This window comes from Hibiscus syriacus, unplaced genomic scaffold (assembly GCF_006381635.1).
Source record: "Hibiscus syriacus cultivar Baekdansim isolate YM2019G1 unplaced genomic scaffold, ASM638163v2 tig00000477_pilon, whole genome shotgun sequence".
Taxonomy (NCBI): Eukaryota; Viridiplantae; Streptophyta; class Magnoliopsida; order Malvales; family Malvaceae; genus Hibiscus; species Hibiscus syriacus.
In genome coordinates, this window is record NW_024061790.1 from 1,140,657 (window position 1) to 1,166,385 (window position 25,729).

Sequence of the window (25,729 nt, forward strand, 5' to 3'; positions counted from 1 at the left end):
GAACTAGGGTAACGAAGAAGTGTTGCCTTAGTTTAGGTATTACTCTATTTGACTTTATTCCTTTATCGTAGCTTGCAACCTCTGACTTATCTGTTTCATTCTCTTTATGTTTCCTCTTTTAAATTTAGTCGGGATTTACGTTTCTGTCTATATGCAGAGATTTTTACGCATAGATTTATTTGCAGGGGTTACTTCACATAACAGACGCGCATATGAAGACTGTTCAACTACGTATTTTATTTATTTATACATACATTGTATTTTATCTTTATTTTTAATTTTCTGACTGCCGGAGGTCTTCCATAGAAACTGCTCTCAAACTGGCGTTTGGGGCAACCTACTATTCTACCTCCCCTTAATCCCATTGTATATGGGAATATGATTTTGTTGTTGTTGTTGTATTATAGTCGGAATATCATTTTGTAACTTTTAATAATCATGAGATTCAACAAAATAATATTCTATAACTAGAAAATTATTTCTCTACTTTACCCCTTTTTAAAACTATTAACCTTGGACAATTTTAATTTTAAATTGAATATTAAGGATATCCATTTTAAAAACGAAAAAGAAAATGTAGACACGGTTTGCGCATTTACATTATTTATTTACGATATTCTTTTTATTTTGCTTATTCTTCGGAATCAACGAGTTGGACACGGCACCCGGCCTGTTCAACGCTCAACGACTCCGAACCGCCTACTCCTCCGTTTTCGGTGGTGATGTATTTGTTTAATTTTAGGGTAAATTACAAATTTAGTAATTAAAATTTACTCTTTTTACTATTTAGTACTTTAAATCTTTTTAATTTTTTCATTGAACTTAATATATTGATTTTTTTATCATTCAACCGCTTTTTTCACTAATGACATTATAAATAAACTGTTATATAGATATAAAATGACATCATTTTGGTAAAATAAGATAGAATAAAATTTAATGATGAAATTTATAATTTACCCTTGGTCTTATTATATGACTTAAATTCAATGACCTGTCATTGTGCTAGTGTTTTCCACGTCCAGTTGGCTCTCGGCTGTTTTTAGGGTTAGGGTCTGCAATTTTAAAACTAATAATACTTTGAACATTTATTTAAATATTTATTCTATTTTTAATTAGTTAATTTCATAAAGTACAAATCTATAAAATCAAATCACTATTTGTAAATGAAATAAATTGGATTGAAAGAATCGTCTTTATAATAAAAATGGTTATCCCTTTTTTCCATATGTATGGGATAAGGGGAGGAAGAAATCATCTTTATAATGAACTTCTAAAACTCGATCCAAAATAATCGATTAATACATTAAATTCACTTGGTTAAACCAAAAATACTATTTGCTCTTGATCTAAGCATTAAAAAAAATATTTTGGAATTCAAAGACTGGGAATGGAGAAAGCAACGAACAAAAACTTCCTTGCCGAAATTGAGGGATTTCATATATACTACAATACACCATCTGTGAAGACCTAAGACGGATTAAATGCAACAAAATAAATTATAGATAAGGGATCCTTACAGCCTAATCAGTGAAGTCAGAAGCTTATTGTTACACTTGAGAAGTGCGTGAGAAAGCTCCTTCCGATCTGCGGGCAGTTTGCCCAGAAATCGATGTTTTGTCCGATATGTTAACGTTGTACCGCTCATATACCTTGTCACGGTTCTCTGACCACCAAGTTTCTGCTTGGTGCACTCCGAATCTCCTACGGCTGCATATATATGAACATTTCTTAAAATCCCAGATCCATAAAAACCAACCACATGGCTGTGCTGCATATAGATGGGTGTTTTTAGTTTATATTATTTCCCTGTTTTCCATTGAAGGCTTTCCTTTTTCTTTTCTGTTACGTTGTTATTGTTGTATTTAGACAAAACAATAATTCAATACGTAGATAAAAGAGAAAATGTACCTGAAGCGTACTCGTTTGAGATCCCTTGTTCTATCCCGCAGTGCCACAAGAGTAATGTAGACTCCAGGCTCATACTGTTCAATCCACTCGGCCTCCACTTGATTGCCATTAGCAACCAATGCAGAACTTTTAGATTTCATTCCATTTTCACCTTCTCCAAAAGACCCAGATTCCCTCTCATCACCAGCTGCTGACACACTAATGCCACCTCCCTGTAAACCCTCGCTACCATTGAGCTGTCTAGTGCCAGAATGGTCATCTCCACCATTGGCTCCAGTTGGTTCCCTATGAAATTGACCAGGGCTCTTCGAGCCACTGATTAAGGTCGAATCAAATGCAGTAGGAGAAGCAAGGAAAGAACCACCATTTGAATCAGATCTTAAATGTCCCTCTCCGTTTGCATCTGGATAGTGAACACCATTTGGCTCCAAGCCATTTGGCAAGTATGCTGGCTTAATGTTCTCCGTTCCATAGACTCCAGGTGGCAACCTTTCAGCCATATCCTTGAGCTGAGATGCAGTACAGAAACAAATTCTTGTAAGCATTATGAGAGGCAAATTGAAGAGCAAGCAATAGGCTAGGATTGCAAAGTGGCACCAAATCTCAAAATGAGGATGCAAAGGATTCTATAATCACCAAAATAAAAAATGAACCTTTTAACACACAATATAATAAAATGAATCAGTTAATTGTTTTAAGAAGCTAATCTCGTTGGAAAACCATTGTGCATACCATGAGATGTTGAAGTTGCTTTGTAAGTTTATAAGAACTGATTTCCAAATAAGAGAATTCAAAGAAAAAGGACAATAATAAAGGTGAAGCTAACCTGTGCTGTCTGTGACTTTATAACTTCTTTTGCAGCTCTAGACTTAGCAGACTCCTCTGCAGCCAATGTCATAGCTTCCTGAGTTTTCTTTGTTGATTTCTGAAGCTCCAATTCCTGGAGTTCACATCTCTTTCTCGAGGTCTCAACCTAGAATGGATCCACAATCATCAGAATTACATTGATTCAGTACCACAAGGCCCAAGCACATAATACAATATTAAAAGCACCAGTAACGGCATTGTTACCTGTGCACGCAACTTGAGCATTTCTTGGTTCAAAAGTTCATTTGTCTTTTTCAAACTATCTGCGATGCTTTTGGCGAAAGAAAGTCCGGATGTTGTAGGAACTGGGGTCGCAGAACGAGGAGGGCTAGGTCTCCTTGAGAAAGGTGAAACAGATCTGGAACTTACTCCAGATCCTGCAAGAATCGGTTTAGGGTGTGTCCTTCGTGAATCTACAGCATTAGAAAAAACATCTTTCAACTGTAGCAAAGAAGGTGCTTGATTAGAGCGAGCCAATGAGAACGTTTCGGCCTTTTTTACTTGTTTGGCTGCTTTGCTATCTAGCTGCTTAATCAAGTCCATGTTAGAAGGAGTTGCAGATTTGGATGATCTTATTTCAGCCTTATCCAACCGGTCCTTGTTCTCGCCTGAAAGGCGAGGTCCGGAATTCTTCCTGTTATTACCAGCTTCTGAAACCTTATTCAGCTTAGCAAAACAGGAATCACAAACACGATAAGGTTTCCCAGGATTAGGAGCCAAAGCTGATCCTGATGCTTTTTTTGAACTGCAGGAAAGACAATGCACATGTCCACAGTTGTAGCAATTATGCCTTTTTCTGGTAAACCGAAAAGCCTGTCTGCAAGCTGAGCATTGAGATTGCTCAGCACCAGATACCCACTTATGGAGACATATTGCAGCACTATAGTTTGAACCACAAGCAATAAATTTAACATGCCTATCCTTCAAACCTTCAACCAGAGTAGGAGTTTTTCGATCTTCAAGATCTCCATGGCCCAACCTACCATTAGCTCCTTTACCCCATGTATAGACTTCATTCCTGGATGTTAAAACCGCTACATGATATGCACCACAGGCAATTTCTTCAACACATTCCCCTGAAATCTTGTCTTCTACCAAAGATGGTATTTTTCCATCAACGTAGGGATTCCCAAGTTGACCATACACAGTACTGCCCATTGTAAAAACATGTCCTGATGTGGTCAAACCAACTGTTAAGCTATGACCACATGCAACTTTGTGAAGATTGTAATCAATTAGTGCAGGAACGCATGTGGGCTTTAGCCGAGGTTCCTTGTCCCCCATGTCCAAGACGATTTTTGTCCCCATCCCCCCATGTGAATAATTTTCCTGATGAAACAGTAGCACTAGACTGAGAGACAATAACCTCAACAATGGCAGCAGTATGCCACACTCCACATGCCACGACAATTGTTCTCAATCCTGACAAAGACTACTTCTCTTGGATATGAAACACGCTCTCTGCCACCATGGCCCAAGACACCAAATGTACCATCTCCGAAAGTAAACATCTGTCCTGTTGATGTTATCAAAGCCGTATGCCATGGACCACAAGTTACTGAAGCTACTTGAAGCCCCTCAAGAGGACCTGAAATTCTCTTTGGTATCCAGTGGCAGACATCAGTACCACGACCAAGAAGCCCAGCATTGTGATTCCATCTCCCCATGTATAAAGTTCCCCAGCCATTGTAACAGCACAAGTATGGAATTCACCACAGGCGACAAAATCAACACTAGTGACAGCCAGTGATTCAACAAGACGAGGTTGAATAACATCCGTCCCAACACCATGGCCAAGTTGTCCTCCAGATTCTTCACCCCATGTAAAAACTTCATCTTGCCTTGTAACTAGGGCAGCATGCTTGACCCCACAGGCTACATGATGTACATCTAAAACTACATTATACTCTAAAGGCCTGGGAAGAAGTACATCTACCCTCATGCTCAAATAATTGGCATTCTTATCAGATACGACCTTCATGGCACTATCACAGATAACTTCACCCCATATATACACATCCCCTAAAGCATCATAATCATCCGGTGTAGAACCATGACTAGAAGTACTTGGGGCACTAGAAACACTAACACGAAAAGCATATGAACCAGATCCTTTTACATCCATATTTGTGCCTTCTGATGCTGCATGTGACCTTTCAGAATGAAAATAATTATCAGGCTGTGAATTCTTAGGTGAAGTGTTAGGGTTAAAACTGACAAAAACTTCAGGGGAACTAATAGCTCGAGTGGCACTGACAGAACTGTCACTTGCGCTATTTGATGTCAGATCTCTGCCATCCTGGAACCAGTCAGGGATAAACATTTATGGTAAACATGATTTACTGTAGGTATAACAGTCGGTTAAGAAAAAAATTAAGCATAATTTTTTTAGGCATATAAATGAAAGAATTTTAATAACTAGGAATAAGCCACTGAAACCTTAAATACAAAGTTAACCCACCTAACTTTGTCAAACAACCAAAGTAAAGGTGTCTACATAAAGACTTTGTTCTTGTTCAGCAAGAGCTGAAAAGATAGTTTTGGTCTTGATTCATGACTAACCAATAATTCAAGACAAAATTTTGTCGCATTTTGAACATGTAACAACAGCAGTACCTAATCTGGATTATTCGGCCAATGGGACGGATACCAGTGGTTATACCAAAAATTATGTACAGCACTTCATCAAACAGAAAAGAAAAAAAAACACAAAGACTAGTCGGAAGAAGTCAAAAGAAGATGGAATTACATCCAGGTAAAGGCCTCCATCATTCCAGCCATCAATTTTGGAGCGTCCACTCTGACCAGAGGAAATTAATGCTTTGAGGCCTGCGATCCACACCTCTGCCTCAACTTTGTCCTTGCAAATCTAGAAGCCAACCATGCATTAAATTAAGAACAGACACACAAAAGAGGATAAAAAATATAAACAATAGCTTATCATCTACCTACAAACAGAATATCAAAGTTCCATTACAAACCAGATCAAGTGAACTTTTCCCTTTGTCGTATATAAGAGAAAAAGATAAATAATCCTTCTCAGGCCGGAGATATCGCTGGAAAACAGCCTGATAGAGCATTAACAACGAAAATTTAGAATAAGTTAAAAAGAAAAAGAAAAGCATTGCAGAAAGAAAACTAGATGCTGTGACAAAAAAAGTAAGAATTAGAATATCGACATCTATACTAATATTAAGGTCCCTGACTGAATTGGTGTCCCAGTTTAACCAGACACCAACTCAATCAAGAACACAACTTAAGAAATTAATTAACACAATAGCATCAAGGTCATGTCAGCACTTCGATATTTCAAAATAATACACGCTTCTTCTAAACAAACTACCTAAAATTTCTTTTTCTTTTCCTAACATAATGGGTGTACATGTTTCTAGTCATATATTAAAACAAAAATGCAACAAAAGGAACATAAAGATCTTACAGTTCTTTGTCCAGGAATTATTTTAGAAACTGAGGCTAACTTTAAACTTCTTTCACCACTACTTGAAATCCAGATTAGAGTTGTTTCATCCTGCAATTTAAAAAGAGAACAGTTGGTAAGTGCAGAAATTTGTCAGTTAGATTAAAATAAAGTATAAAAAGGAAAGGAAAAGAAAAGGAACAACAAGAGTAAAACAGAATTACTTGGTAATTCAAAACAGAGTCATTAAATATTTGTCAAGTTAGGAACAAAAGATAACAAATCACTGCATACTTGTCTCTATTTTTACATCATCTAATAAAGCAGAAAAAAGTACTATCCACACATGAAAAGAATGTAACAGAGGTTTCAAAAGTTGGAACCAAACTTACATTAGAAAGTCTAAATGGACAAAACTTAGGCTTTCCCTTGCGTCCATATTTCAGAGGCTGAGCACCCTTCTACAAAGCTATTAATGCCTACATAAGGTAAAAAGATTATTTGCAAAAGGATAAAAACATCAAGAAAGTCATTTCATGACCAAGAAACATCAGACTGTAACTCAAAAACTATAAACTGATAAATATGAAACATATCGCAGCACAATTAAGTATCACTCATTCCGTTCCTGGCTAATACGTGTTCATATGCTTAGTGTTCATAAGAATCACCATATTTTTGGCTCGGGTTAATATAATAATCAGTGTTCTTAAATTTGTTGCCTAATATAAATCATGCACCTTCCAAATTCATTAACCAAAGCTGCCAACCATTTTTCCCCGGTTCTAATAACAAAAAAAACATAAAATTTCAACGTTCTCAAGCACAGTTCTCCAGATTCTCCTAAATCAGATTCCAAAAGAAAATCATTCTTCCAAGCTATGTGAAGTCTCCGAAAATCTAGAATTAAGAAACTAAATACTACACTTAAATATTCCAAAAAATAGCAGAAAAAATCCAAAATTTCCACCAAATAACCCTTCGTTTCTTCTAATGATCAGAAAATTTGAGGGGAATTTTGAAAGTGAAACAAAGTTAACAACGAAATTGAGAAATAAATCAAGTATAAATAAAGGTTAACTATAAAACAAAGTAGAAAGGAAAAAAGGAAGACCTGGTCGATGTCACGTTGGGCATTACCGTAGCTAACAAGATCTGCCATTCCATGTGAGGAAATCACCAAAACGCCACCGCCCTATACGATCGCTCTCCGGAGCTCCGTTCATCATCTGCAACTACCACCTCTCCTACTTTCTCTTCACTTCGCTCTTCTTTCCCTCCGACGCTTACCATCCAAAATGAAACAACGCTTCAACTCTCCATTCCCAAACAGCTAACGAAAACCGGAAGCAATTCCTTCAGCAGATCTAACGTGATATCTGGTCCTTCAACACCGAAATCCCAACATTCACCTCTTTCGAACCACCAACGACTGAGTCCGCACCCTAACTTGGACTGACGGCTCCAACGACGACTCAAAGGTCAAAGAGAAGCGGCGCTGCGCGGCGACCGGCCGTGCGTTCCGACGAAAGAATAAGTTAACGGTGGCGGAAAAAAAAGCGGAAATCGGCAGAGTAAAGTCTGGGGTTTTGTGTTGTTTTTTATTAGCTTAAAAATAAATAAAAATAAATAAATAAAGGTAAAGAGTCAAAGAAGGGAAAAGTAAGCAGGTAATCGCCGGAGCCGACAGAGGTTGAAAACGAAAAGAATAAACTACGTATTTAGCTACCCAACTATCACTTTTATTCCTTTTTGGTCACTCAACTATTTTTTTCTAAATCATATTTAATTTTATGTTTTAGTTCTATTTTTGTCACCTACCTTTAAAAAATAAACATAATTGATGGTGTGGTAATTTTTATATTTTTCCAATGAATGCTAGCTTTTCGGTTCAATTGCTGCTTGATATTCCTGCTTTGTTGATTCGGATTCAGTTTGTGAGGTCTTTATTTCTCAGTGCTTGGGTTCACCCTTGTTTCGGTTGTTGTTGTGGTTTGTCTTCTAGTTGTAACGCTATCTTTCCTTGGGTTTAGGGTATGTGTATACTACGTCTTTGTCATTTTCCATGGCAGTGGTTCGTGTTTGTTGTCCACGAGTTGGGCTGGGGATAGCTTGTATGCAACTGTTTCCAAAGTATTTCATTTTAACCGCCTAAGGTTACTCTTTTTCCTCCACTTAAGCTTAGGGAGGTTTTTTAATGAGGTCCTCGAGGTGGTGTACTTTGTAATCTCCTCTAATACAAAGTACCCTCTTTCAAAAAAAGAAGAAGAAAAATTAGGACATTTCCCATGCGAACTTTGAATTCTTTTTCTTTTCTCCACTTTTCCTTCATATATATATTATATTTTAATTAAGCTGTTTTTAATCATATTAAGTATTTCCATATTGATTTGTTCCTTTTATTATGTTGCAATAATAAAAATCTGAAAATTCGATCTCGGTTATTGTTTATGTTTTATTTTTCAAGATTTTAGATAAATGATATTTAAAATTTAAATAAGAAAATAAAACAACTCTCACCTAAAATTTGGTCAAAAAATAATTGTTAGTTTAACATTTAAATTATATTAAAACTAACGTTTCTATTTCATATTATAGAATTTTTATAAATTAATATTCGATAAATTAATAATGTCTCTAAAATAATATTTTTTTAGCCCAAACTTGGGTTCAAAGTCTAAATTAATAATTTCAATAAATTAATAAGATAATAATTTTCTAGAAGACTCTTATATAAAGTTATGGTCCTTTCAATATTATAAATCAATAATTCTATAAAATTACAAATATAACTAGGACAACTTAGTAAAATATGATTCTATTGTTGTTTGCTTCTTAAAATTTAAATCTAGTTGTATTTCATCTCTAACTTTCCTTACTGCATCCAAAAGTTTCAATCTCGCATTCTTGTACTACTACAAAAAATTATGAAGAGTTATTGTTGCTATGACAAACATCACACTGAGCAACATGAAGTTTAAAAAATGATTTCACCCCAATCAATAGAAATAAGTTTTAAGACATTGATAAGTTCCTTGTATACCAGAGTGTCTGCTCTGTGGTGAATCATGTAAAATCTTCAATAATTGCTTCCTTAACTATCCAACAATGCCCATATAGACTCTAAGTATTTTCAAGCAAAGATGTCTTCTTGAAATAGGACCGACTTTCAGTTATTTTTTCAACGCATTTTGAAACGCCTCAATTGGACATCGAACTCAAGACATGTTTATTTTAATGAAGACAACATGTGCATAAAATTGAATACAGGTTAAATACGGGAATTTTAATTTTTTACAAATTTTCAATTATTTTATTGATTATTTGTAATTAAATCAAACTTTAAAACTTTCTATATTTATTTAGGGTAATTTAGGATATTATGTATTAGGATGATGATGCCACGCTCAACGAGTACGGATGAGCACCATTAAATTAATTTATAAAACATTAAATTATAAAGTACTAAACGTATAATTATAAATTAGTTAAAAATCTAAATGTAATTTAATTAAAGTATAATATTTATAAAACATTAATTTTTAAGGTAAACTATATTATTGACCACCTAACTATTTACCCATTTTACTTTAATTCCTGATTTTTCAATTTTGTTCACATAATTATTTAAATAAATTTAATAATTACACATTTAGTCCTCATCACTTACACATTTTATTAACTTGGTCCTAACTTTTATTTAATTCAATAAATTTAATCCTCAATCTGATGGTGACATGTGTCAGCCGCTGCTGGTGGGATTTGAACCTGGGACGCAAGCAAAAAAAAATCTAAGTACCCCAACCACTAAGCTAGACTATTAAATTTATCTAGTATATAGAACATAATCTATATAATTTATAATAAAATTCATGGTAATAAATGACCTTATAAAGAATCAAACATGAAATAATTGAATAGTATGAAAATATAAAATATATATAAACAAATATTATAATTGATTAATAAATGAATATGTTTTATTTATATTTTAAATCACGTTTAATGCAAAAATTAAAATAAAAAGTGAATTTAATATGTTATAACTGAAATGTATCATTTTACGTATTTTAAATTAATAAATTGTCTTCATTATTCTAATTTTATTGAACTGAAATGTATCATATCTTATATTTTAAAATATTATAGTGTCGATCAGATTCTAATCTTATTTAACAACTCTATATTAAAACAGACTAATTCAATAAAAACAAGTTTTCCCTAAATTTTTCTTCAAATATATAATGAATAAATAATAAAATAAAAAATTCTTACTCTAACCGGGATATAAACAAGTCAATGCATAAGTTAAAATGCTTACTACGATAAGCTCTCAACTATCAGGAAAATTCTAAGTCATCGAAGCTTTTCATTAAATTTCAATTATAATATATTAAAATTATTTTTATTTTTTCATTAAAATGATTTAAAATATAAATAAAATACATTCACATATTAATGAGTTATAATATTTGTGTATACATATATCATATTATCACATTATTTAATTATTTCATGTTAGGGTTCTTATTAGGTCATTTTCCCTTTTTTCTTTGTCATTAACTATATATATTATGTTGTGATAGGTTTGTCATTTGAATGGCGCAACCCAATTGTTGGGGTGTTTGCTTCTTCTTCTCACTTCTTGGGTTCAAACCCCACTAGTAGCAGTTATTGATTTAATTTATTTTCTATTCATTCAATTTGTGACACGTGACACCATTTGATTAGGTGAAAATTTTATTAAATTAAATAAAAATATTAAGAAAAAAATCCAATCACATAGTGACACATGCCACCATATGATTGAGGATTGAATTTATTGAATTAATTAAGAAGTTAGGATCAAATTAATAGAATGTGTAAGTAATGAGGACTAAATGTGTAATTATAAAAATTTTATTAACTGCCACATCATCTCCTCCGTTAATATTTAACAGCAGGTGGCTTGATTGACAATATTTAAATAATTAGGTGACTCGATATAAAAAATGAAAAATTGATGGTTAAATTAAAATGGGTAGATAGTTAGGTGGTCAATGGTATAATTTAGCTTAAAAACTAATGTTTTATAAATATTATATTTTAATTAAATTACATTTAGATTTTTAATTATTTTATAATTTGTAAAGGTTATCTCTTGATCCTGTAAAAAGAAAGAACAAATTAATGAATTTATTAGAAAATCCTAACTGAGGAGCTTAGGTAGTGGATGTAGACTTGGTTGAGAAGTAAACCACTACAAATTCTTGTGCATATTGTCTATCTTTTTATTCTCCTTACTCCCTAAACTCAAAAAGCCAATTCACTCATTCTTGGCAAAATATCCGGTTGATCCATGAGTTTCATTTGCAATCCCAACAATTGGTATCAAAGTTTGCCTCATTAGAAGGTCTAACAACCTTGAGAAGATCCTTGAAGAAGCTCTATCCATTTCTGACACAACCGAGAGGATGACTTCCACCTTCAGCTCGTTCTACATGGAAGACTCCCAACTAATCGATAAGCCCCATACTTCAATGGAGTCAACTATCATCATTGGAAGAAATTAATGAAGTTATTCATCCAATCCAATGATCTTGATGCTTGAGAGATGATCGAGAATGACTACTCTTCTCCAAAGAAGAAGACGAAGGAGTGGAGTGCCCTAGAACGAAAGAACGCCCAACAAAATGCCAAGGCCATGTGCATGTTGTTTTTTGCATTTGGTCCCGATGTCTATGAAGGCGTTTCTTCTTGTTCAAATGCCAAGAAGCTTTGGAATAAGCTCGAAGAACTTCATGGTGACAAGAAAAAAGAACCACCGAAGGTAGTGTGCTTAATGGCTCTTGAAGAGCCTGAGATATCTTCAAACTCAAATGAATTAAATTCATATTCTTTTGATGAGTTACAAGATGATTTTAATGAGTTGTATTTGGAATTTGAGACCATGAATTCTAAATATAAGAAATTAATTTCAAAATTTAAAGTTGAAAATGATTTTATTTTGAAAGTAAAATTTGATTTTGAAAAACAAAATGAAACTTTGAAAAATGATTTAGAGCTTTCAAAAATAAAAATCAATGATTTAAAAAATAAATTTTTGATTTGAAAGTTAAGTTTGAAAGCTTAACAAAAGAAAAAAAATTAATTTCTAGAAACAACTCATTATGTCTAAAAATGGCAAAATGCTCACATTGCTATTTTCATGGTCATATGGAACATATTTGTCCTATAAAGAAAGGAAAATGTTTTAGAATTAGACAAGCATGAGTTCCTAAGGGAACAAGGGGCATTGAAACTAAAGTCCAAGGATCCAAAGCAATTTGGATACCAAAATCCAAATAAATGTCTCTTGTAGGTGTATTGGAGCAATGGTGATAAAGGTAAATGAATTCGATTGCTCTTGGCGCACAAAAGAAAAATGGGCACCTCTAACCTTAAAGCTTTTTGATTTTGTAAATTGGTTGCCTATTGATGTTTAAGCATGTATGAGTTTTGATTTTAAATAATTTTATATTTTCTATCTTATGTATGTTGAAAATATGTTATGATGAACATTTTAAAGTTTTAATGATTTTTCATAATTTTAGTTCATCATAATGAATTTTGGTCAAATTGGTTTTAAATACTTTGTTTTTTTTTTACAAATTTTAGTTTTTGACCTTAATTTAAATGTTTATGCATGTGATTTATTGCAAATGATATCTCTTTAACAATTGATATTAATTTTTCAAATGCATAACATTTTTGGATAGCTTTATGCACATGCACTTAAATACTATAATTGGTATTGCATAAAGTTTATTAGACTCGGATATATTGAATTTCATGTGCTACTAACATGTTCGTTCATCTTTGTTGAAATTTAATTTTTTTAAGTGTGAAGCTTTTAAAGTCACATTTTTTTGTTTGGAATGCTTTTATTGAGGGGGAGCTTTGATTTTTCAAATGATTTTAATGTCAAATTTACCACTTACTCTCCATTGTTATCTTTGAACTTTAAATTTGAATTATTTTTGATATAGCAAAAAGGGGAGAAGTATAGGTTGGAAAAATTCAATTTCAAGAATGAAAAAGGGGGAGCTTTAAGGTTTTCCAAAATGTGTCTCTTTTTCATTAAATGTTTTATTAAGGGAGAGTTTTTCCAAAAATAATTTTTAAATGTTTTGTTATATCAAAAAGGGGGATTGTTAAACTATGTTTTATAATATTTTGATATAACAGATTAAGGCAAAATGTTTTTGGACTTGATTGAATTTATTCAAAGTTTTCAAAAATAATTCAAAGTCCATTAAACTTAAATTTGAGCACAAAATGTTTTTCTGGGTACGTAGTACCGATATTGTTCTTACAGTATCGATAATGTTCGTGTGGTATCAATACCAAAGGTAAGAGAAGTATCGATACTCTCTAGGTAGTATCGATACTACCAGTTGTATTTCAAATAGCTCAAATTCTAGAATGCAAAATAGGTATCGATACTACTTTACACAGTAGCATCGATACCATAAAGCATAGTATCGATATTGGTCAAGCCCAGCAGCTATTAACGACAAGTTTATTTAAATATTATAAAGGAAGTACCGATACTTATTAAAGGAGTACTGATACTCCTTGTCCTGGGCAGTTTTATTTTGCATAAAATTAATCCCCAACGGCTAGAAACAACCACAAGCTCATTCCAACATATAAAAACAAGTTGAGGACACTTGAAGAAGGGTTAGAATACATATCAAATCAATCAAACACATGAGAAGAGTTTTTCATTCTTATTTTGGTTAGAATACATATCCAAGCAATCAAACACAAGAGAAGAGTTTTTCATTCTTATTTTCCTTTCTCTTGTAAATATTAGTGTTTTAGTGAGCTTAATCTTGTAAACACCTACCTTTTAGTGGTTTTTTGTTTACATCTTGTATTCCTTTTGAAAAGGGGAGTGGTTCTAGCGAAGCCTTTGAAAAGCTAGAGAGTGTAAAGGTTATCTCTTGATCTTGTAAAAAGAAAGAACAAATTAGTGAATTTCTTAGAAAATCCTAAGTGAGGAGCTTAGGTAGTGGATGTAGACTTGATTGAAAAGTCGAACCACTATAAATCCTCGTGCATAATGTCAATCTTTTTATTCTCCTTACTCACTAAACTCAAAAAGTCAATTCACCCACTCTTGGCAAATTATCTGGTTGTTTAATTGAGCTTCATTCGAAATCCCAACAAAATCATATATTTATAATTTAATGGTTTATAAATTAATTTAATTAGTTCATTGTTAAGGTTCTCATCCACACTCGACGAGCGTTGTAAATTTTTTCTTATGTATTATGGTAAAAAAAATTAACTTTTGTATCTAACATTAATGAAAAGATACTATGCTTTTCTTTTTAGGGTTTTTTTGGAGGCCTATAAATAGACACTCTTATTATGTAACAAAAAGAGAGAGAGTCACCCTACGTGTTTTAATTTGGAAGATGCAAACAATAAAAGAGCATTTTTACTCAAACATAATCCTTTTTATTTTGCTTTTATTCTTGTTGTTTTCACAATTTTACTCTTTTTTTTTTCAAAAACTCTATTGGAAGAAAGAAAACCAATGAGCAAGAAAAATGCTTTCGAATAGATTTTCTTAAATCTAGTATTCATTGATGTTTCTCAGAAAAATTGACAATTTTCTTTTATTTTTATCTTTTTTTTCAAAAAAAATCTTTTATTATTTATATAGTTTTGTATTATTATTATTATTATTAGGGTAAAGTATAGTAATGGTCACTGAACTTTTCTAAAGCTTTCATTTAGGTCCCTCAACTTTTAAAACTTGCAATACACTCCCCCAGCATTTAGTCTGTTTGCAATATGGTCCCCCAAAATTTAGTCCGTTTGCAATATGAACCCTGACGTAACTGTTGGGGGACCATATTGCAAACAAAATAAATGTTGGGAGACTGTATTGCAAGTTTTAAAAGTTAGGAGACCTAAATGAAAGCTTTAGAAAAGTTCAGTGACCATTACTATACTTTACCCTAAAAATAATTATAGCAAAAACATTAATTAATTAACTGAATCTATATATATATATATATATATATATAAACTTATCATACACTTGCAAACGTTAAGGCTATAGCATGCACAAATAGAATAGTGCACAAACATAAGACTGAAATGCAAATTATAAAAGCAATAAGCCAACAACTAGGAGTTGTTCCATAATATGTAATCAATATCCTTCATGCTAAAAGGGCAACAAACAGATAGTCACAAGATTGGCCGATAGAATCCGATGAAATCTTAAATTATCTTGCAAGATGATACATAGGAGCTGTTCGAAGAATTTTTATAACTTTTTAGGGTGCGTTTGGTTCATGGAATGTAAGATTACCAGTGGGAATAAAAGATTACCAGAGAATAGGATTACTGGGAATGTTACATTACTGTGTTTGGTTGGTTTGGCATGAATGTAAGATTACAATGTTTGGTTGAAGGAATAAAAGATTACTGGAATGTATATTTTACCAAATTGTCCTTTTATATATTTTTTAACAAGTGAAATTCTAAATATTTAAATAAAAAATTATATATGTTGATAATATATTACTTGAGTATTTAAATATATCATGTATTATTTTAATTTTAATTAATATTAAATTTTACATAATTTATGTACAAATTTATTAAAATTTTACATCAATATTTAACTAAATGTTTACATTGTGGAAACTAGCTTCGGTTCATACTTAACGTATTCACTGGGAGGTTTCTTGTATTTTTCAATCTACAAGGTTTACATTCTTCTATATACAATAATTTATCATAGATATTCATAATAATAAAAAGATGTAAATTATTTTTTTTATCTAAGATATAATATTTATTATATCTTCTATATACAATAATTTATTTATTTATTTTTATATTTATACTTAATTCTGTATACTTTATCATTATTATTTATCTCATGAATTTATATTACAAAAACATAATTCAAATAAGTAAGAAAATATAACACTAAAAATCATATTATCTATAATTTTATATTTCACCGTCATTCATAATTATCTTTGCTAATATTTTAATAAAATTATTAATACTCGGTCCTAATATGATTTGCATCGAAACTGAAGGGCCCTCCTGGTCCGAAGGATGAGAGACTAATGGTGGTTACCTTTGCAGCCAATGGATTGAACTTGGGTGGGGTTGTTTCAGGCTCTGCCTTCTTAGCATGCAAGGAAGGTTGTTCCGACAACGAAACCACTCCATCGCGTCCATGGAAAAGCCTGAATGCCATGTCAAAATTTGGCCCGTCTTAAAAAATCGGACCATTTTCTCCTCGTACCTGAGGTGTAGAAGTTAATTTGAACTTGAACCAAGAACATGATGCAAGAAACATAAAGCTCATAACATAATGATCCGTAATCTTACCGACAACGGAAAGGACATGGCCGACGAGAAAGAGAAGTTTGTAGGCTCATTAATGTTTCTAAAAAATGGACACCTGAGGATTTCCATTTGAGAAGTTGCGGAGTCCTCGTGTAACCTTCTGAATGGAAAATCCATTCAAAAGTTACCTGCACAAAGACATAAGAACTAGTAATCCAAATCTAAGAATAGATAAAGCCCAAAATGATTACATCTCTTAGCATCAAAAGAACCGTACATATATGAACAAATTAAGATCGAATAAAACCACTGACAAAACAAATCAATGTTAATTTTACTGCAAAATAAAATCAAACATATTTGAACAATTACAGCAGTCAGATCCAGAGAAAAAAAGGTAGAGTTTAAGCTTTCAAACAATAAAATGTCAAAAGCACAAACAAATTTAGAACCATAACTCTACCAAACACAAGGAATTCACTAAATCATCTGTGAATGTAAAAGCATTGCAAATTACTCTTAACAAACTGGTATGAGGGATCTTAAGCTAAAGTCAAAACAATCGATAATGGATGATAAAATTGAAGCCTATAAATAGTTGATTCTCCAATTATTCTTCCAAAGATTTGAAATCTAATAACTAGAACAATCACCACAGAGATCAAAGAACAGAAGCCCGTACACAGATGAAATCCATTATGTGGATCAACAAATTTCAACAAAAACAACGAATTCTCTTTCAAAATAATACTCGTATGGAATTATAAAAATTCTATCACAAATCCAGGAAAATAAGTGAAAATTTTACCTTCTGGATGAAATTTCAATAAATTTCAACAAAAACAACGAATTCCCTTTCAAAATAATACTCGCATGGAACTATGAAAATTCTATCACAAATCCAGGAAAAAAGTGAAATTTCTATCACAAATCCAGGATGAAGGGGAACAAAAATAAAGGGGAAAATAAGGGGGGAAATGAAAAGAATGGAGACAAAGAAAATTCTATCACAAATCCATTTTTCTTTTAATATCCTTTTCACTCAATTAGCCAATAGACTCATGCAACATTATTTTCTGCATGTTTACTCAGTACTCAGAACTCTGTGGGAGGAGATTACTAAACTAAAACTAACAAAGTTAAAAATGCAATTTATAGTTTTTGACAAATAATAAGAGGATTGGATTAATTTGAACCCATCTCTATAATAATAAGAGGATTGGATTGAACCCATCTCTATACTAAACAGACCAAATCGGTTAACCATACAAACAAATAAAATTTACCATCAGCTCCATTTGCTAGAACACTTGAATGCCATCACAACATAGTTGTGTTTCTTTACAAGTTTTACAGTATACTACAACATTGATTGTTACTCTTAGTCCGGCTGTAGAACATTTGTTTCAATAACCAAAAGAGGATTGATATTAGCAACAACATGTGGTTATTCCAAAGGAACAATAAGGATCGACTCTCAGCCCGTGTACTGACTCTGGACAAGGATGGACCGAGCGGGTGGTTGTTGCCTCCTTAAAATTTTAAAATTACCATATATTTTAGATTTTGTCTATGTTTTTTTATTAAAAATATGTTTTCGTCCTCCTAGAATTCTATAAATTTGTTTATTCTTAAAATTTTAGATGTTCGCCCACTGATTCCAGATATATTTCAATTATTTAGTCCACAATTGTGCTTTGTAACTATTAATTCTAATTATAGTCTATTTCGATATAATTGTAACTCCAAAAGAAAAATAATATGCAAACTGGATAATGCAATATATGATTATATTGTGTTGCACATGTACCTGAGATGTCGCACTGTGATCTGAACTCTTTTCAACTAAACTGTCCAGCTTCTCACCTCGTGCAAGCATGCTATCAATTGTTTTATGTTACATCAAAGATATAATCATTTCAATGATTGAGAGAACTTCTAATCAATCAAATCCAAGCTAATACAAGCATACCGATATTTTTCTATTTATGAACAAATCTTTCTTTTGAAATGATATAATTCATCACAACATTACAAAGAAAAAAAAGATTCAAATATGGAATAGTGAACAAATAGAACATTAGAGCTGAGGATGACATCGTAGTACGATAGCTCAAAGCTAAAAGGAAACAACACAAACTCGTCTCTTTTCCCACAAAAATAGAAAATTGCTTACAAGGATGATTTTAGTCTCATCCAACTCCCTCTGAATTTTCAATAATTTATCAGCCTCTGCAGGGTTCTGAAAACGGCAAAATGGTTATGTAAGGTTTTTCAAATATAACACTCCTATAAAGCTCCAATATTATACTTAGAAAAGAAAATGTGAGATTAATTTGAAAGATGTAAGTCCCCATATTTAAACACAGCAGAAATGAATGAGAGATAAAACATATACCTGAAACTTGGTCAAAGCCTCATCCAAATAAGGCCAAATTTGAGTGTTATCAGCTTTTGCAGTTCTCCATGATTCCCCAAAATTTCTTTGATATTCATCCACCACCTGCCAAACATTACCGTTTGAATTTTTCCAAAGATCCCACAGAAGAACATCCAATCTCACAAACATATTTCAGAACACCATATGTCAAACGTGAGGAATGTGACCCATAGACTCTAAACGTCATCTTAAACTCTTAATGTATTATACGCACATACACACACATAGACACATCCACCAAACCCATCGTCCCAGCAATCTAGTTATTGCTATAAGATGCAAAGAGAGGGATTGAGCCGGAAAATGAGACTTAGCTATAGCTAAGCTAGCAAGTAAGCAGAGAAACAAGAATGAGCTAAGGTCCGAGACAGAAAATGAAGAAAAACTAAAAGCTAGGAACATGGAAGCTGAACAGGGAATTACAAGCTGAGTGCTAGTGGGCCAAGTACCAAAAAGAGGGACGTGTAAGAGGAATAAATCAGTGGTTACTGAATAAGGTGAGATTAAGCCAATATTAGGACAACTATCAATAATTGTTGCTCTTATACATTATAGTTCATTCCACAATAACTGAATCTATAAAGATCTATTCATGTAAACACGACCGTAATCATCAATGAATACATCATTTCTCTAATTCCTCTCTTCTTCTCTATTTTCCCTTTCCATTCATTTCCTGCTATAATCAGTCTCAGGCTATAAGAACCTGATAATATAACCATAGAGAACGCCAGTGCAGAACACCAATATTGCAGTCAATAAGATTTGATGATACTGAATTATAAGGTAAATCATGACACAGAGAAGATAAGAGTTACACTCCGTTATATTACCTGGTTGAGAAGCGAAAAAGCACTTCGAACAGGATAGTGACTATCCATAAATCCAATTGCACAATGTCCATTTCTGTTGTAAGAATGTACCATGCACTCTACATTAAAATCACCAAACATAAATAAATAAATCATTATTATCATAATTAACCAAAGATCTTCTCAAACCTAAAATAAAATCATGATATTGATTTTACTGATAAAATCGAAATTTCAGAAAATATTTTCTTTAAAAAAAGGGCAATGTAATACACGATAAAACAAAAGAAGATGCAGAGGCGATGTTATTGATCTAATTGCCAAAGATATTAATAATCAAGGAAACAAATATTATCCTGTAATGAGAAAAAATTAAGAAATGTTCACAGAGGAGGGACCTTCGTGCTGGACGGACTGGTGTTGACCGGGAAAGGTTTGTTTGCCGACAGTTCGAGAGACGAAGACGATGAACTCCCTGACGCTTGGCCTTTGGAAGAAACAGAAATGGCTCACGTCGGATGCATTGGCTAGTATTATGGGATCGGATCCCTTCCGGCTGGCACTTTAACATCAATAACGCAGTGATTTTCATCTTTCCACTTCTCTTTCAATTTTCCCTAACAAAAAAAAGTGACAAAAACAAGTTAGTATCTTTCGCTCTGCAAAAAGATAAATATAGAAAATACAATCTGAACGCCAGAAGGGAGATGGGAGACTAATACACCAAAAGCAAATCTGAACGCCAAATGGAAGAAGAAGCATATTTTCTTTCAGCCAGAACCAAGCGAGGATAAGGGTGTTTTAGACAAGAAGACCGGGAATGAGCAAATACCTAAGAAAAATGGGAGAATGATATTCCCTGGAAAACAGGAAAAAATATCAATGTTGGTATTCATTTTTACCTGCACTTGGGAATATAACTCTATCCAAACGTGGGTATCGTTACCCGGAAAAAAACATTCCTCCCAGGAATAAAAGATGACGTGAACCAAACGGGACCTTAGAGCACTATTTGAAGGTCAAATCTTAAATGTGGAAGATAGTGATAAACAGAATCTACTTCTCGCAAAGAAGAAGCCTGTTACAAGTCAAAAGGGTCACAGTTTCCACTCACTATCTGCAGAAATTATGGGATTGGCACCCATTTTGCAATATGATAGAGCAAGCATACAGGCTTAAGAGTTCATATAAACTGGCTAGAGTTCCTATTTGATACAAAGTGGACTAATCATCAAGCATTTAAAAATACTCGGAAAACAACTAAACTATTGATATTTGTAAGCCTAACCACAACATTATAATGAAAATTAATTGAGCACATTTTCATTCAATCAAATCTCCACATATAATCCATTTTTCGCTTACTTTCCATAATTCTTTCGATATAACACGTTGAAGTTCCACAAGAAAACACAACACTAATCCAAATACAATGTAAGATGAGATAGAACGCATACAGACCTTTAAGCCCTTACAGTAATCAGCATCGGTAAACCAATTTTCATCGACGACAACATCAGGTGTACGAGGTTTTCTGTTATATGCAACTGCAGCTATAGAAGATGTCAGTACCACTTGTTTGACAGAAGGGGTCTTAGCACATGGGTTCAAAACGTTCAATGTTCCATTCACAGCAGGATCAATTAATTCTGCCTGATCTGAGAAACAAAGAGCAAAAAGTTAATAATCAAAAGAGATATAAAGCTCCAACCCAGTATGCATGTAGTAAATCTCTAAGCGCCAAACAATTTCAATTTGGTAGCGGATTTAGAGCTTGCATAATGAACATCATGCCAAATGGACTATGATATACACTCGTGAGCAGAACTCGACTTGACTCAAAACATATTCAAATAAAATTTCTTTTATAAAATATGACTCCTGACTCACTAACTCGAAACTTTTTTACTCTATTCACCCGATCGAACACTCATCCCTAGTATACATGAATAAGAAACAAAAAATGGGTTAGCTAGATAAAGAAGTGAAGATCAACCTGTGGATCTACGACATCGTGATAAAAGGGAGATGCGGTGTGAAAAACACCATCAACAACCATCAACAACAGAATCAAAGGAACCCTCTTCCAATAGATTTGCTTTAAACAACTTCAGCCTGTTCTCAGCACCATCAAGTGAAAGCAAGTGTTGTGTCTTTCTTGGGTCATCTATTGAGAAATAACAAGTAATTACAATTTACAAACACCAGAATTCATATTCAAACAAAAACATAAAATGGTAAAGAAACTCACTGGGATCGCGTACAGAGGCTCTGACAGTGTAACCACGGAGAAGAAGCAGCTTAACAAGCCATGATGCAACGTAACCAGAAGCTCCGGTAACGCACACCGTTTTTCCTACTCCACTGCTCATTTCTTCTCCTTTCTGGGAGAGTTTTGCTTCTCTCTATTTCTTGGGTTTCTTGCTCTGTTTTTTTTTTCCTTTGGCCGATTGGTAATTGTGAATTATTTTCTTATCTAATTTCCTTGTCATTGACAACGAAAAGACGACTTAAATTGGAAGCAGAATTGTGAACGAGCAAGTTTTGGTATTATTTATTAGGTAAACTATACAGGTATTCTTTATGTTTTTGGTGTGTCTAATTTAGATTATTGGTTAAAAAATAGGGTGAAGTATAGTAATGTTTACTGAACTTTTTTAAAGTTTTTATTTAGGTTCCTACATTTTTAAAAATTGCAATATAATCCCCTAACATTTATTCTGTTTGCAAAATGGTCCCCCAATAGTTACGTCGGGGACCATATTGCAAACGGACTAAATATTGTGAGACTGTATTGCAAATTTTAAAAGTTAAGGGACCTAAATGAAATCTTTAGAAAAATTCAATGACCATTAATATACTTTACCCTTATTATTATTATTATTTACATTACATCTTTATATTTACACAATCTTTACACATATAAGATTTTTATATATACTTCTATTTGTATCTTATATATAATTTATATTTATTATTAATATGTAAGTATATATTTTTTATATTATTACATTTATTATGTATCACATTATATATTATATACATACTTTTACGTATTTAATTTTATATCTACTTCTATTTTTTATCATCTTCTTTTGTTTCTTATTTTTTCCTTCTATAGATATTTTTATATTTTTAATTTGTATTATTTTCTTAATTTGTATATTTTATATTTTATATTATTATTTTTGATGATTTTAGTATTTATATTATTTATTTTTCATATCTTTTAGATTGTGATGTATTTATGCTTTTAATTATTTATCTATTTCATTTATGTCTTTAATTTTAATTCTTTGCATTATGAATCTAGTTTTTAATTAAATTGATTCTTTAAACTCATAATTAATATTTATTGAAACATGTTGATTGATTTCATGACATTTTTAAATTTAATATATATGATAGCCTCACGAACATATTTCGATTATTTCCATAATTGAATTAAAAGGTAATATTTAATTACTTTAAGTTATCACGAAAATGTTGTCCTAACCTAACTAGTAGTTCGATTCAATATTTTAAAATAAGAAAATATTCTTCAGTAAAACAAAATAAAACGGTGACATATTAAAATTGATCAGGAAGATGAAAAAAATATTATTTTATTTAAATTTATTCAGAACAAGTAGTTTGATATGATTTGAAGGCGTGGTCTCAATATTTATAAATAACTGAATATTCTTTATTCATCTTAAATGAATGAGTAATTTTAATTAATTCGATTTCTTGTTGCATTATTTACTGAATAGAAACAAATGCTAGATTTTAAGGAAAACATCGACATTTCTTATTTCTTTTGAAGTGAGAAATTATCGCTCTACTTCATATCAGGCAGAGGCGTATCTAGGCCTACCTAGGCCATGGCCCACCCCATACCCAAAAAAGTTAAATTACTTATTTAGTTATCCATTTATTATTTAGTTTATGTTTTTGGTCACATAACTATTATTATTTTTTAAATTAAACTTAATGTTACATTTTGGTTCTATTTTGGTCACTCATCTTTAAAAAATAAAGGGCGAGGTTGATGTGTCATAATAAGATAATGCCACATCAGGATTGAAAAATAATTTTAAAAAATGTCATGTTAAAAAATAAATCATTATTACTTTTTTAATGGTAGGTTATCAAAACATAACCAAAATGTAAGGTTTTGTATGATTTTGAAAACAAATAATAGTTGAGTGACCAAAACATAAATTAGTAATAGGTGGATTACCAAATAATTAATTTTTCTTAAATAAAAATTATGTATGAATTATGTTAAGAAAATTACATTGGTACAATTAATATATTTTTTCCTCTAAATTTAATCAAAAATTTTAAATTAAAAATATATAAAAATTAATTTAGATAAATTTTTTATTATGTTTATATTGACTCAGCTTATAGAATTTTTTAGATTCGCCAATGATATTAAGGGGTATTTCTCCTCAATAAGAAGTTTTGAAATATCATATTTTTTTCCTTAGAATCCTTAAATTCTTGGAGAGGAATATCAATATTTCTCCACTTTGATTAGAAAGAGAGAGTCGTTCTACTTCATATTAGGAGGTTATCTCTCTTCAGTTGAAAGCAACAAAATGTTGACTTTTTCTCCCTAGAACTATAAATGGTTAAATAGCATTTTATTTATTCAGTGGAAAAAGGGATCATTAATTAAATTAAATTCGAAGTCTTAATTTTTCATTACAAAGACAACAATTAATCAACTAGGTACCGATTTTAGGACATTGTGGGGTGTTAATCCTTCCCCCACACATAACGAACTCCTAAACTCATTTTTTGTATGCATACTAAAAAGTTGTTTTAATAATTTTTAAATTAAATTTTATTAAAATAACAAAAAAAAAATTTCGGTGATCTAATCACACTCTAAATAAATATTGGTGGTGACACTCTCAAACCACATATTTCAAAATTTAAAGGAAAACTCAATTTAGTCGAAACAAACCTTAAAATTATTTTTTTTCAATTTTTCAGAACGTTACGATAGAATCTGAAAATGCCCTTAAAATATGACCAATGATGTTCTGATTCTTTGTTTATTGGCAAGGTAGGAACGAGCTTAAGCGCTAATTCATCATTCTCATAACTGCTTTAATGTCTTTAACCTAATTAGGAGTAATATGTATTACTATCATCTGAAAAGTTGCAGCATCTTTTTCATAACATTTTGATAGTGCTTCGGCTACCAAATTAGTCTTCCTCATTCGGCAATTAGCCACATAATCTAAGCCTATGTTAACCCTTTTGCTGGATTGTAGTTGTCAATTTCTACTCCAACAGGTGCTTCATGATATGTTTTGATTACAAAATACCTTCCTTCAAAGTAACGACACCATTTAGTCATTACCATTAGAATTGCAAGATATTCTTTTTCATAAATAAATAAATCTGAGTGTTTAGCACCAAGAGCCTTACTCAAATATGCAATAGGCTTTCTAGAAAGGAACTTTTATTAAAATTTGGCAAAGCTAAAACAGGTGCAGAACATGTAACCTCTTTTAAGGTGACAAAAGTCTCTCTAACTTCAAGAGCCCAAACAAATGAATTCTTCTTAAACTTTTGTGTGTGTGGTCGACTAATATCACCATTGTAGACACTAATTTTTCATTCTATTATTTTTATTATTATTTTTATTATTATTATTAAATAAATATATTATTATTATTATTAAATAAAAAATACAAACCCAAATATATTACAAATCCCGAAGCCCAGTTACAATTCCAGACCCAATCCAGGCCCAAACAGACAACCCAAACCCTTTAGGGTTTGTATAATTCATGCTAGGGTTTCAAACCCTAGCCCCAGCCGCCTCCAAGATTTCAGAAGGCCAGCCGCCGCCTCTGCTCAGCCGCTACCTCCACGTTGACGCTTCAGCTGCTGCCACGTCGTCGTCAGTGCCACGAAGCCACCCTCTTC

The 25,729-nt window shown here is 32.2% G+C and overlaps 3 pseudogenes; all 3 read right to left on the reverse strand.

The window, feature by feature from the left end:
• Positions 1-1,479: 1,479 nt before the first annotated feature.
• LOC120206695 lies at positions 1,480-7,801 on the reverse strand (annotated as a pseudogene).
• Positions 7,802-18,638: 10,837 nt separating this feature from the next.
• Positions 18,639-21,084, reverse strand: LOC120206398 (annotated as a pseudogene).
• Positions 21,085-21,106: 22 nt separating this feature from the next.
• Positions 21,107-22,170, reverse strand: LOC120207391 (annotated as a pseudogene).
• Between the last annotated feature and the right edge of the window lie 3,559 nt (positions 22,171-25,729).